This window comes from Arachis ipaensis, chromosome B4 (assembly GCF_059453495.1).
Source record: "Arachis ipaensis isolate K30076 ecotype BB chromosome B4, ASM5945349v1, whole genome shotgun sequence".
In the NCBI taxonomy this organism is placed as follows: Eukaryota; Viridiplantae; Streptophyta; class Magnoliopsida; order Fabales; family Fabaceae; genus Arachis; species Arachis ipaensis.
Window position 1 is genome coordinate 98,478,133 of NC_142439.1, and position 11,685 is coordinate 98,489,817.

General features: G+C 41.3%; 1 non-coding gene across 1 annotated transcript; it reads right to left on the minus strand.

The window, feature by feature from the left end:
• Positions 1 to 401: 401 nt before the first annotated feature.
• Positions 402 to 509, minus strand: LOC148568515 (small nucleolar RNA R71). Its single transcript, XR_015881849.1, has one exon. It is a non-coding gene; the product is annotated as a small nucleolar RNA R71 (small nucleolar RNA).
• Between the last annotated feature and the right edge of the window lie 11,176 nt (positions 510 to 11,685).

Genomic DNA, 11,685 nt, shown 5'->3' on the forward strand with positions numbered 1-11,685 from the left:
AGGAGATGGCAGCCGAAAATAATAATAATGTAAGGAAGATGCTTGGTGACTTTACTGCACCTAATTCCAATTTACATGGAAGAAGCATCTCCATTCCTGCCATTGGAGCAAACAACTTTGAGCTAAAACCTCAATTAGTTTCTCTGATGCAGCAGAACTGCAAGTTTCATGGACTTCCATCTGAAGATCCTTTTCAGTTCTTGACTGAATTCTTGCAGATATGTGATACTGTTAAGACTAATGGAGTAGATCCTGAAGTCTACAGGCTCATGCTTTTCCCGTTTGCTGTAAGAGACAAAGCTAGATTATGGTTGGATTCTCAACCCAAAGACAGCCTGAACTCTTGGGATAAGCTGGTCACGGCTTTCTTAGCCAAGTACTTTCCTCCTCAAAAGCTGAGCAAGCTTAGAGCTGATGTTCAAACCTTCAGACAGAAAGAAGGTGAATCCCTCTATGAAGCTTGGGAAAGATACAAACAGTTGACCAAAAAGTGTCCTTCTGACATGCTTTCAGAATGGACCATCCTGGATATATTCTATGATGGTTTATCTGAGCTATCAAAGATGTCACTGGACACTTCTGCAGGTGGATCCATTCACCTAAAGAAAACGCCTGCAGAAGCTCAAGAACTCATTGACATGGTTGCTAATAACCAGTTCATGTACACTTCTGAAAGGAATCCTGTGAGTAATGGGACGCCTATGAAGAAGGGAGTTCTTGAGGTTGATACTCTGAATGCCATATTGGCTCAGAATAAAATATTGACTCAGCAAGTCAATATGATTTCTCAGAGTCTGCATGGAATGCAAGCTGCATCCAACAGTACTCAAGAGGCATCTTCTGAAGAAGAAGCTTATGATCCTGAGAACCCTGCAATAGCAGAGGTAAATTACTTAGGTGAACCTTATGGAAACACCTATAACTCAACATGGAGAAATCATCCAAATTTCTCATGGAAGGATCAAAAGCCCCAACAAGGCTTTAATAATGGTGGAAGAAACAGGTTTAGCAATAGCAAGCCTTTTCCATCATCAACTCAGCAACAGACAGAGAACTCTGAACAAAATGCTTCTAATTTAGCAAATCTAGTCTCTGATCTATCTAAGGCCACTGTAAGTTTCATGAATGAAACAAGATCTTCCATTAGAAATCTGGAAGCACAAGTGGGCCAGCTGAGTAAAAGGATCACTGAAATCCCTCCTAGTACTCTCCCAAGCAATACAGAAGAGAATCCAAAAGGAGAGTGCAAGGCCATTGACATAAGCGCCATGGCCGAACCTGTGAGGAGAGGAGACGACGTGAATCCCAAGGAGGAAGACCTCCTGGGACGTCCAGTGATCAATAAGGAGCTTCCCTCTGAGGAACCAAAGGACTCTGAGGCTCATCTAGAGACCATAGAGATTCCATTGAACCTCCTTATGCCCTTCATGAGCTCTGATGAGTATTCCTCTTCTGAAGAGAATGAGGATGTCACTGAAGAGCAAACTGCCAAGTTTCTTGGTGCAATCATGAAGCTGAATGCCAAATTGTTTGGCATTAATGCTTGGGAAGTTGAACCTCCCTTGTTCATCAATGAACTAAGTGATCTGGATCAACTGACATTGCCTCAGAAGAGACAGGATCCTGAAAAGTTCATAACACCCTGTACCATAGGAACCATGATCTTTAAGGCTCTGTGTGACCTTGGTTCAGGAATAAACCTCATGCCCCTCTCTGTAATAGAGAAACTGGGAATCTATGGGGTGCAAGCTGCTAAAATCTCACTAGAGATGGCAGACAGCTCAAGAAGACAGGCTTATGGACAAGTAGAAAATGTATTAGTAAAGGTTGAGGGCCTTTACATACCTACTGATTTCATAGTCCTGGATACTGGAAAGGAAGAGGATGAATCCATCATCCTAGGAAGACCTTTCCTGGCCACAGCAAGAGCTGTGATTGATGTTGACAGAGGTGAAATAGTCCTTCAATGGAATGAGAACTCCCTTGTATTCAAAACTCAAGGATCTCTCTCTGCAACCATGGAGAGGAAGCTTGAAAAGTTTCTCTCAAAGCAGAGTCAACCAGAGCCCCCACAGTCAAACTCTAAGTTTGGTGTTGGGAGGCCACAACCAAACTCTAAGTTTGGTGTTGAACTCCCATATCCAAACTCTAAGTTTGGTGTTGGAGAGTCTCAACAAAGCTCTGCACATCTGTGAGGCTCCATGAGAGCCCACTGTCAAGCTATTGACATTAAAGAAGCGCTTGTTGGGAGGCAACCCAATGTTTATCTAATTCTTATTTTTATTGTTTTTCGTGTTTTCTTAGGTTCATGATCATGTGGAGTCACAAAATAAATATAAAAATTGAAAACGGAATCAAAAACAGCAGAAGAAAAATTACACCCTGGAGGAGCATCTGTCTGGCGTTCAGCGCCAGAACAGAGCATGGTTCTGGCGCTGAACGCCCAAAATGGGCAGCTTCTGGGCGCTGAACGCCAGAACAAGCATGGTTCTGGCGTTCAACGCCAGAAATGGCACACAAATGGGCGTTGAACGCCCAAAATGGCCACCAACCTGGCGCTGAACGCCCAGAGTTGGATACAAAGGCATTTTTACATGCCTAATGGTGCAGGGATGTAAATGCCTTGACACCTCAGGATCTGTGGACCCCACAGGATCCCCACCTACCTCCACTCACTTCTTCTCACCACTCTCTTTCACACAACCCCATAAACACTCTTCCCTAAAAACCCCTCACCAATCACCTCAATCTCTCTTCCCCACTAAACCTTCACCACTCACATCCACCCACTCTTCCCAATAAACCTACCTCATAAACTCCACCTACCTTCAAAATTCAAAACCAATTTCCCACCCAAACCCACCCATATGGCCGAACCAATACCCCCCTCCCTTCCCTATATAAAGACCTCCATTCTTCATCAAATTCACACAACACACCCCTTTACACTCCTCTTGGCCGAAACCACATCTCCCTCTCCCTCTCCATATTTCTTCTTCTTCTTCTTCTATTCTTTTGTTTATTGCTCGAGGGCGAGCAATATTCTAAGTTTGGTGTGGTAAAAGCATAAGCTTATTGTTTTTCCATTACCATTGATGGCACCTAAGACCGGAGAATCCTCTAGAAGAGGGAAAGGGAAGATAAAAGCTTCCACATCCGAGTCATGGGAGATGGAAAGGTTCATCTCCAAAGCCCATCAAGACCACTTCTATGATGTTGTGGCCAAGAAGAAGGTGATCCCTGAGGTCCCTTTTAAACTCAAAAGAAATGAGTATCCGGAGATCCGACATGAAATTCAAAGAAGAGGTTGGGAAGTTCTAACAAATCCCATCCAACAAGTCGGCATCCTAATGGTTCAAGAGTTCTATGCCAATGCATGGATCACCAAGAACCATGATCAAAGTAAGAACCCGGATCCAAAGAACTATGTTACAATGGTTCGGGGGAAATACTTAGATTTTAGTCCGGAAAAGGTGAGGTTGGCGTTCAACTTGCCATACATGGAAGAGAACGCACGCCCCTACACAAGGAGAGTCAACTTTGATCAAAGGTTGGACCAAGTCCTTATGGACATATGTGTAGAAGGAGCTCAATGGAAGGTTGACTCCAAAGGCAAGCCGGTTCAACTAAGAAGATTGGACCTCAAGCCTATAGCTAGAGGATGGTTGGAGTTTATTCAATGCTCAATCATTCCCACTAGCAACCGGTCTGAAGTTACTATAGACCGGGCCATCATGATCCATACCATCATGATTGGAGAAGAGGTAGAAGTTCATGAGATTATACCTCAAGAACTCTACAAGGTGGCTGACAAGTCCTCCACCATGGCAAGGTTAGCCTTTCCTCACCTCATTTGCCACCTATGCAATTCAGCTGGGATTGACATAGAGGGAGATATCCTCATTAAAGAGGAAAAGCCCATCACTAAGAAAAAGATGGAGCAAGCAAGAGAGCCCAGTCATGGAGCTCAAGAGGCGCAAGAAGCTCATCACCATGAGATTCCAGAAATGCCTCAAATGCACTTTCCTCCACAAAACTATTGGGAGCAAATCAACACCTCCCTAGGAGAATTGAGTTCCAATATGGGACAACTACGGGTGGAACATCAAGAGCACTCCATCATGCTTCATGAAATAAGAAAAGATCAAAAAGCAATGAGGGAGGAGCAACAAAGACAAGGAAGAGACATAGAAGAGCTCAAGGACATCATTGGTTCCTCAAGAAGGAAACGCCACCATCACTAAGGTGGATTCATTCCTTGTTCTTATTTCTCTGTTTTTTGTTTTCTATGTTATGTGCTTATCTATGTTTGTGTCTTCACTACATGATCATTAGTAGTTAGTAACTTTGTCTTCAAGATATGAATGTCCTATGAATCCATCACCTCTCTTAAATGAAAAATGTTTTTAATTCAAAAGAACAAGAAGTACATGAGTTTCGAATTTATCCTTGAACTTAGCTTAATTATATTGATGTGGTGACAATGCTTCTTGTTTTCTGAATGTATGCTTGAACAGTGCATATGTCTTTTGAAGTTGTTGTTTAAGAATGTTAAATATGTTGGCTCTTGAAAGAATGATGACTAGGAGACATGTTATTTGATAATCTGAAAATCATAAAAATGATTCTTGAAGCAAGAAAAAGCAGCAAAGAACAAAGCTTGCAGAAAAAAAAAAAAAGAAAGGGGCAAAAAAAATAGAAAGAAAAAGAAAAAGTAAGCAGAAAAAGCCAATAACCCTTAAAACCAAAAGGCAAGGGCAAATAAAAAGGATCCCAAGGCTTTGAGCATCAGTGGATAGGAGGGCCTAAAGGAATAAAATCCTGGTCTAAGCGGCTAAACCAAGCTGTCCCTAACCATGTGCTTGTGGCGTGTAGGTATCAAGTGAAAACTTGAGACTGAGCGGTTAAAGTCAAGGTCCAAAGCAAAAAAAAAAAAAAAAGAGTGTGCTTAAGAACCCTGGACACCTCTAATTGGGGACTTTAGCAAAGCTGAGTCACAATCTGAAAAGGTTCACCCAATTATGTGTCTGTGGCATTTATGTATCCGGTGGTAATACTGGAAAACAAAGTGCTTAGGGCCACGGCCAAGACTCATAAAGAAGCTGTGTTCAAGAATCATCATACTGAACTAGGAGAGTCAATAACACTATTCGAAATCTGAAGTTCCTATAGATGCCAATCATTCTGAACCTCAATGGATAAAGTGAGATGCCAAAACTATTCAAGAGGCAAAAAGCTATAAGTCCCGCTCATATGATTGGAGCTATGTTTCATTGATAGTTTGGAATTTATAGTATATTCTCTTCTTTTTATCCTATTTGATTTTCAGTTGCTTGGGGACAAGCAACAATTTAAGTTTGGTGTTGTGATGAGCGGATAATTTATACGCTTTTTGGCATTGTTTTTAGTATGTTTTTAGTAGGATCTAGTCACTTTTAGGGATGTTTTCATTAGTTTTTGTGTTAAATTCACATTTCTGGACTTTACTATGAGTTTGTGTGTTTTTCTGTGATTTCAGGTATTTTCTGGCTGAAATTGAGAGACTTGAGCAGAAATCAGATTCAGAGGTTGAAAAGGGACTGCTGATGCTGTTGGATTCTGACCTCCCTGCACTTAAAGTGGATTTTCTGGAGCTACAGAACTCGAAATGGCGCGCTTCCAATTGCGTTGGAAAGTAGACATCCAGGGCTTTCCAGTAATATATAATAGTCCATTGTTTAGCCAAGAATTGACGACGTAAACTGGCGTTCAACGCCAGCCTTCTGCCCAAATCTGGCGTCCAGCGCCAGAAAAGGATCCAAAACCAGAGTTGAACGCCCAAACTGGCACAGAAACTGGCGTTCAACTCCACAAATGGCCTCTGCACGTGCAACACTCAGGCTCAGCCCAAACATACACCAAGTGGGCCCAGGAAGTGGATTTATGCATCAATTACTTACTCATGTAAACCCTAGTGACTAGTTTATTATAAATAGGACCTCTTACTATTGTATTAGGCATCTTTGGATCTTTGGATTACCTTATGATCCTTTGATCACGTTTTAGGGGGCTGGCCATCTCGGCCATGCCTGGATCTTCACTTATGTAATTTTAACGGTAGAGTTTCTACACTCCATAGATTAAGGTGTGGAGCTCTGCTGTCCTTCAAAGATTAATGCAAAGTACTACTGTTTTCTATTCAATTCTTCTTATTTCTCTTCTAAGATATCCATTCGCACCCAAGAACGTGATGAAGGTGATGATTATGTGTGACGCTCATCATCCTTCTCCCTTATGAACGCGTGCCTGACAAACACTTCTGTTCTACATGAATTAAGCTAGAATGAGTATCTCTTAGATCTCCTAACCGGAATCTTCGTGGCGTAAGCTAGAATGATGGCGGCATTCAAGAGAATCCGGAAGGTCTAAACCTTGTCTGTGGTATTCTGAGTAGGATTCAATGATTGAATGACTGTGACGAGCTTCAAACTCGCGAGTGCTGGGCGTTAGTGAATCCTATTCCAGCATGATCGAGAACCGACAGATGAATAGCCGTGCCGTGACAGGGTGCGTGAGCATATTATTCACTGAGAGGAGGGGATGTAGCCACTGACAACGGTGATGCCCTTGCATAAAGCCAGCCATGGAAAGGAGTAAGACTGATTGGATGAAGATAGCAGGAAAGCAGAGGTTCAGAGGAACGAAAAGCATCTCCATTCGCTTATCTGAAATTCCTACCAATGATTTACATAAGTATCTCTATCCCTATTTTATTATATACTATTCGAAAACACCATTATCAATTTATATCTGCTTGACTGAGATTTACAAGGTAACCATAGCTTGCTTCATACCAACAATCTCCGTGGGATTCGACCCTTACTCACGTAAGGTATTACTTGGACGACCCAGTGCACTTGCTGGTTAGTTGTATCGAAGTTGTGACAATTATGAATTAAGATCAGAGCACCAAGCTCTGGAGCCATTACCAGGATTTGTTCGAGCCTGGAGATCACAATTTCGTGCACCATGGCCCAAGGCTCTGAGCATCAATTACTAGGCAGAAAAGAAAGAAGAAACAAAAACTCAAAGGGTTGTTATCCTAGTAAATGCTTGTGGTCGAATTGTGTCAAAGAAAGAGGCTTGAGCAAGTAAATCCTTAGGGGTGCTTTAACACCTAATACCTTAAAACCAACTGGTTTAGGAGTATTGATTGAAAGCTTATCTAAAGAGCCGCTTTGAGACATGACACTTAGAGTCAAGGCCAAAGCAAAGAAACCATAAGCTGCTTCAAGGTGATTACATATAAAGAGACCTCCATGATACCATTTGGATGAAAATCCTAAGACCTAAGACTCCCAAGATGTAGGGACTAGTAAGCACTGAGTCCCTTGCATGAGTACATGATTTAGAGTTCACTCCACTGTCACTTGATCACTTCACTCACAGGATAGTACATGTAATTTTTCAAATCCATTCTGATTGAAAGAACCTTTGAGCATAATTCCTTTCTTGCTTGGGGACAAGCAAGCTTTAAGTTTGGTGTTGTGATGACAAGTCATCTTAGCCTAGTTTCACTAGCCTTTTTCTTTTGTTTTCAATTGAATTATGCACTTTCTTGAGCCACAAGCAAGCCAATTGGGTAGATTTTCATGTTTCCTTTGATTTAATCAACCATTGATAAATTAATGCAATTTCATGAGGATTTATGCTATAATTGCCACATATTATGAAAGAATGACAATCTCATGATTTTGAGCATAGCTTTGATGTGTTTGGTTGATTAATGATAGGTGAAGAAAGCTGGGAGAAAGGTTGAAGCAAGAAGGAATGGATAGGAGCAAGAGAGAACAAAAAGTTTGAGCAAAAGTTTGCCTCAAACTTTAGCTCAAACTTTCGGAATAAGTGAAAACACCCCAGGGAACAAAAAGCTTGAGCAAAAGTTTGCCTCAAACTTTAGCTCAAACTTTTGGGAAAAAAGCTTGCGCCAACGTTTGCCTCAAACTTTTTGGCAAACGTTGGCGCCATCAGCAACACACCCTGGAGACAAAAAGTTTGCGCCAACGTTTGCCTCAAACCTTTTGGCAAACGTTGGCGCCATGAGTGTGCATAAGGGGGCCAACGTTTGAGCAAAAGTTTGACCCCAAACTTTAGCTCAAACGTTGGTAGCAGCAAGAATGGGGTTGCTGATGTAAAAAGTTTGAGTAAAAGTTTGCCTCAAACTTTTACTCAAACTTTTACTCAAGCTTTTATAATTCCCAACCCGGTTCACTTCGGTTCTCTCTCCAACTCCAAGAGCAATCAACCAAGGCCTCTATCAACCCAATTCCATCAAGAGCAAAGGTCCAATTCAAGGCTTGAAGACCATTTGAAGAAAGTGTATAAATAGCTTAAGATTTAAGTTTTAGGGAGCTTTCCTTTTAGTTTTGCTAAGTAGTTTTAGGGAGGGCTTTTCTTTTCGGTTTTGATTAGTTAGTTTTGCATAGAGCTCACCTTTACATTTTGGCATTGTTGTTTTAATTCAAGAGAATCTGGGGAGGAGAATTGATCTCTCTTCTTCCTTGTTCTTGCTTGAATACTCTTTACTTTTCTTGCTTCGGATCTTGGGTGGAGAATTGAAGAAATTCTGTTTCAATCTCACCTTGGGATCTTGTTTAATTTTCCGCATCATTGAATTTTAGTTTCTGTTAATTGCTTTTTCTTCTACTTTCTCTGCAATTTACATTTCCTTTGCAATTGCTCTTGTTGGATCTGGGAAGGCATTGAGATCTAGACTTGGTTATCTAGTCTCTTGAGTCCTGAGATCTGGATTTCCATTTTCAATTTCTCTATTTACTGCTTTCAAGATCTTTTATATTTCTGTTTTAGATCCGATTCAACCCAAGGCATCTTCTATTCTTCTGTGTGTTGAATTTAATTCTTCCTTGTTTAATTTCTGCAAATCCAATTCCCAATTCCCTTTACAATTCAAGCCATTTATATTTCTTGCACTTTAAGATTCTGCAATTTACATTTCTTGCGTTCTAAGTTTTTGCCATTTAATTTCTTGCCCTTTAAGATTTAGCACTTTAAATTTCAGTTCTCTTTAATTTCATGCAAATTACCCATTCCCTTTATTTTCCATGCAATTTAAATTATGCAAATTACAAATCTCTCAACCAAATCTTGATTCGCTTGACTAAATCAACCACTAAACTAAAATTGCTCAATCCTTCAATCCCTGTGGGATCGACCTCACTCCCGTGAGTTATTATTACTTGATGCGACCTGGTGCACTTGCCGGTGAGTTTTGTGTCGGATCGTTTTCCGCACATCAAGTTTTTGGCGCCGTTGCCGGGGATTGATTAGATTGACAATGATTAAGTGAGGTGGTGATCTAGATCTAGCATTTTTATTTTCTGTTTCTCTAATTTTTGACTAACACACTAACTGTTTAAAGTTTTGTCTCAACTGACTACACTCAATTTTCAAGAATACCACTGTGTGTTCCGTTTGTTGATTTATATGTCACAGGAAAGAAGAGAGGCCAGAGGGAAGGATATCATTGAAGAAGGAGTTTCTGAGAAAGAAGAACACCACAACATGAAGCCGCAACTCATTACACTAATCAAGAACAATTGTTCCTATGGTGGAAATCCATTGGAGAATCCTAAACAGCACCTATCCCTTTTTCTAAGGACTTGTGGTGCTGTCAATCTCGATAGTATAAATCATGATACCTATAAGCTCTTGTTATTTTCTTTCTCACTAAAGGATGAAGCGGCACAATGGCTTGAAACCTTTCCCCAAGGAAGTATCACTAGTTGGGATGATTTGGTTGCCAAGTTTCTAGCCAAATTCTCCTCATCCCAACAAAACATCAAGATGAAAGAGGGAATACATCCTTTCATACAAGGAGAGGAAGAACCATTGTTCAAAGCATGGGAAAGATACAAGAAAGCAAGTGACAAAGTGGGTTTCCAAGCGTTCTATGAAGGATTAACCCCAGAAACAAAAAGAGCGGTGGATTACTTCTCAGATGGCCTACTCAATGCAACAGCAACCATCCAAGGAACTGCAGAGTTCAAGGACAAAAGAGCCAATAACCAACACTCATTTGAGACACTACGGAATGCAATTTCAGAAAAGGAAGTAATGAATCTTGAAGGAGTGAGGGCAATCATGAATCAAAACAAACAGCTATACCAGAAAACTCAGCAACAATTGGAGTCAATAGCTAGACAAATTGATTTTCTACATTCTGCCACAGTGAATGCACAATTTCCACCATGGAAGCCACATTCTTATCTAAGAATGAGGGAATCTCAGCATCAGGAACAAAGGGACTTCAACTATAACAACCCTAACTTCCCAAACCTGCAAAAGCACCACCATACCAACAACAATCACTACATACCACCACACTACCCACCCCTCCGGTGCACGAAATTGTGATGTCCAGGCTCGAACAATCCCTGGTAATGGCTCCAAAGCTTGGTGCTCTGATCTTAATTCATAATTGTCACAACTTCGATACAACTAACCAGCAAGTGCACTGGGTCGTCCAAGTAATACCTTACGTGAGTAAGGGTCGAATCCCACGGAGATTGTTGGTCTGAAGCAAGCTATGGTCACCTTGTACATCTCAGTCAGGCGGATATAAAGTGATAATGGTGTTTTCGAATATTAATTAATAAAATAGGGATAGAGATACTTATGTAAATCATTGGTAGGAATTTCAGATAAGCGAATGGAGATGCTTTTCGTTCCTCTGAACCTCTGCTTTCCTGCTATCTTCATCCAATCAGTCTTACTCCTTTCCATGGCTGGCTTTATGCAAGGGCATCACCGTTGTCAGTGGCTACATCCCCTCCTCTCAGTGAATAATATGCTCACGCACCCTGTCACGGCACGGCTATTCATCTGTCGGTTCTCGATCATGCTGGAATAGGATTCACCCTCCTTTTGCGTCTGTCACTAACGCCCAGCACTCGCGAGTTTGAAGCTCGTCACAGTCATTCAATCATTGAATCCTACTCAGAATACCACAGACAAGGTTTAGACCTTCCGGATTCTCTTGAATGCCGCCATCATTCTAGCTTACGCCACGAAGATTCCTGTTAGGAGATCTAAGAGATACTCATTCTAGCTTAATTCATGTGGAACATAAGTGTTTGTCAGGCACGCGTTCATAAGGGAGAAGGATGATAAGCGTCACACATAATCATCACCTTCATCACGTTCTTGGGTGCGAATGGATATCTTAGAAGAGAAATAAGAAGAATTGAATAGAAAACAGTAGTACTTTGCATTAATCTTTGAGGAACAGCAGAGCTCCACACCTTAATCTATGGAGTGTAGAAACTCTACCGTATGAAAATACATAAGTGAAGGTCCAGGCATGGCCGAGATGGCCAGCCCCCTAAACGAGATCAATAGTCTCCTAAGATGAACAATGAATTAAAACTGAGACCAAAGATTCCTAATACAATAGTAAGAGGTCCTATTTATAATAAACTAGTCACTAGGATTTACATGAGTAAGTAATTGATGCATAAATCCACTTCCTGGGCCCACTTGGTGTATGTTTGGGCTGAACCTGAGTGTTGCACGTGCAGAGGCCATTTGTGGAGTTGAACGCCAGTTTCTGTGCCAGTTTGGGCGTTCAACTCTGGTTTTGGATCCTTTTCTGGCGCTGGACGCCAGATTTGGGCAGAAGGCTGGCGT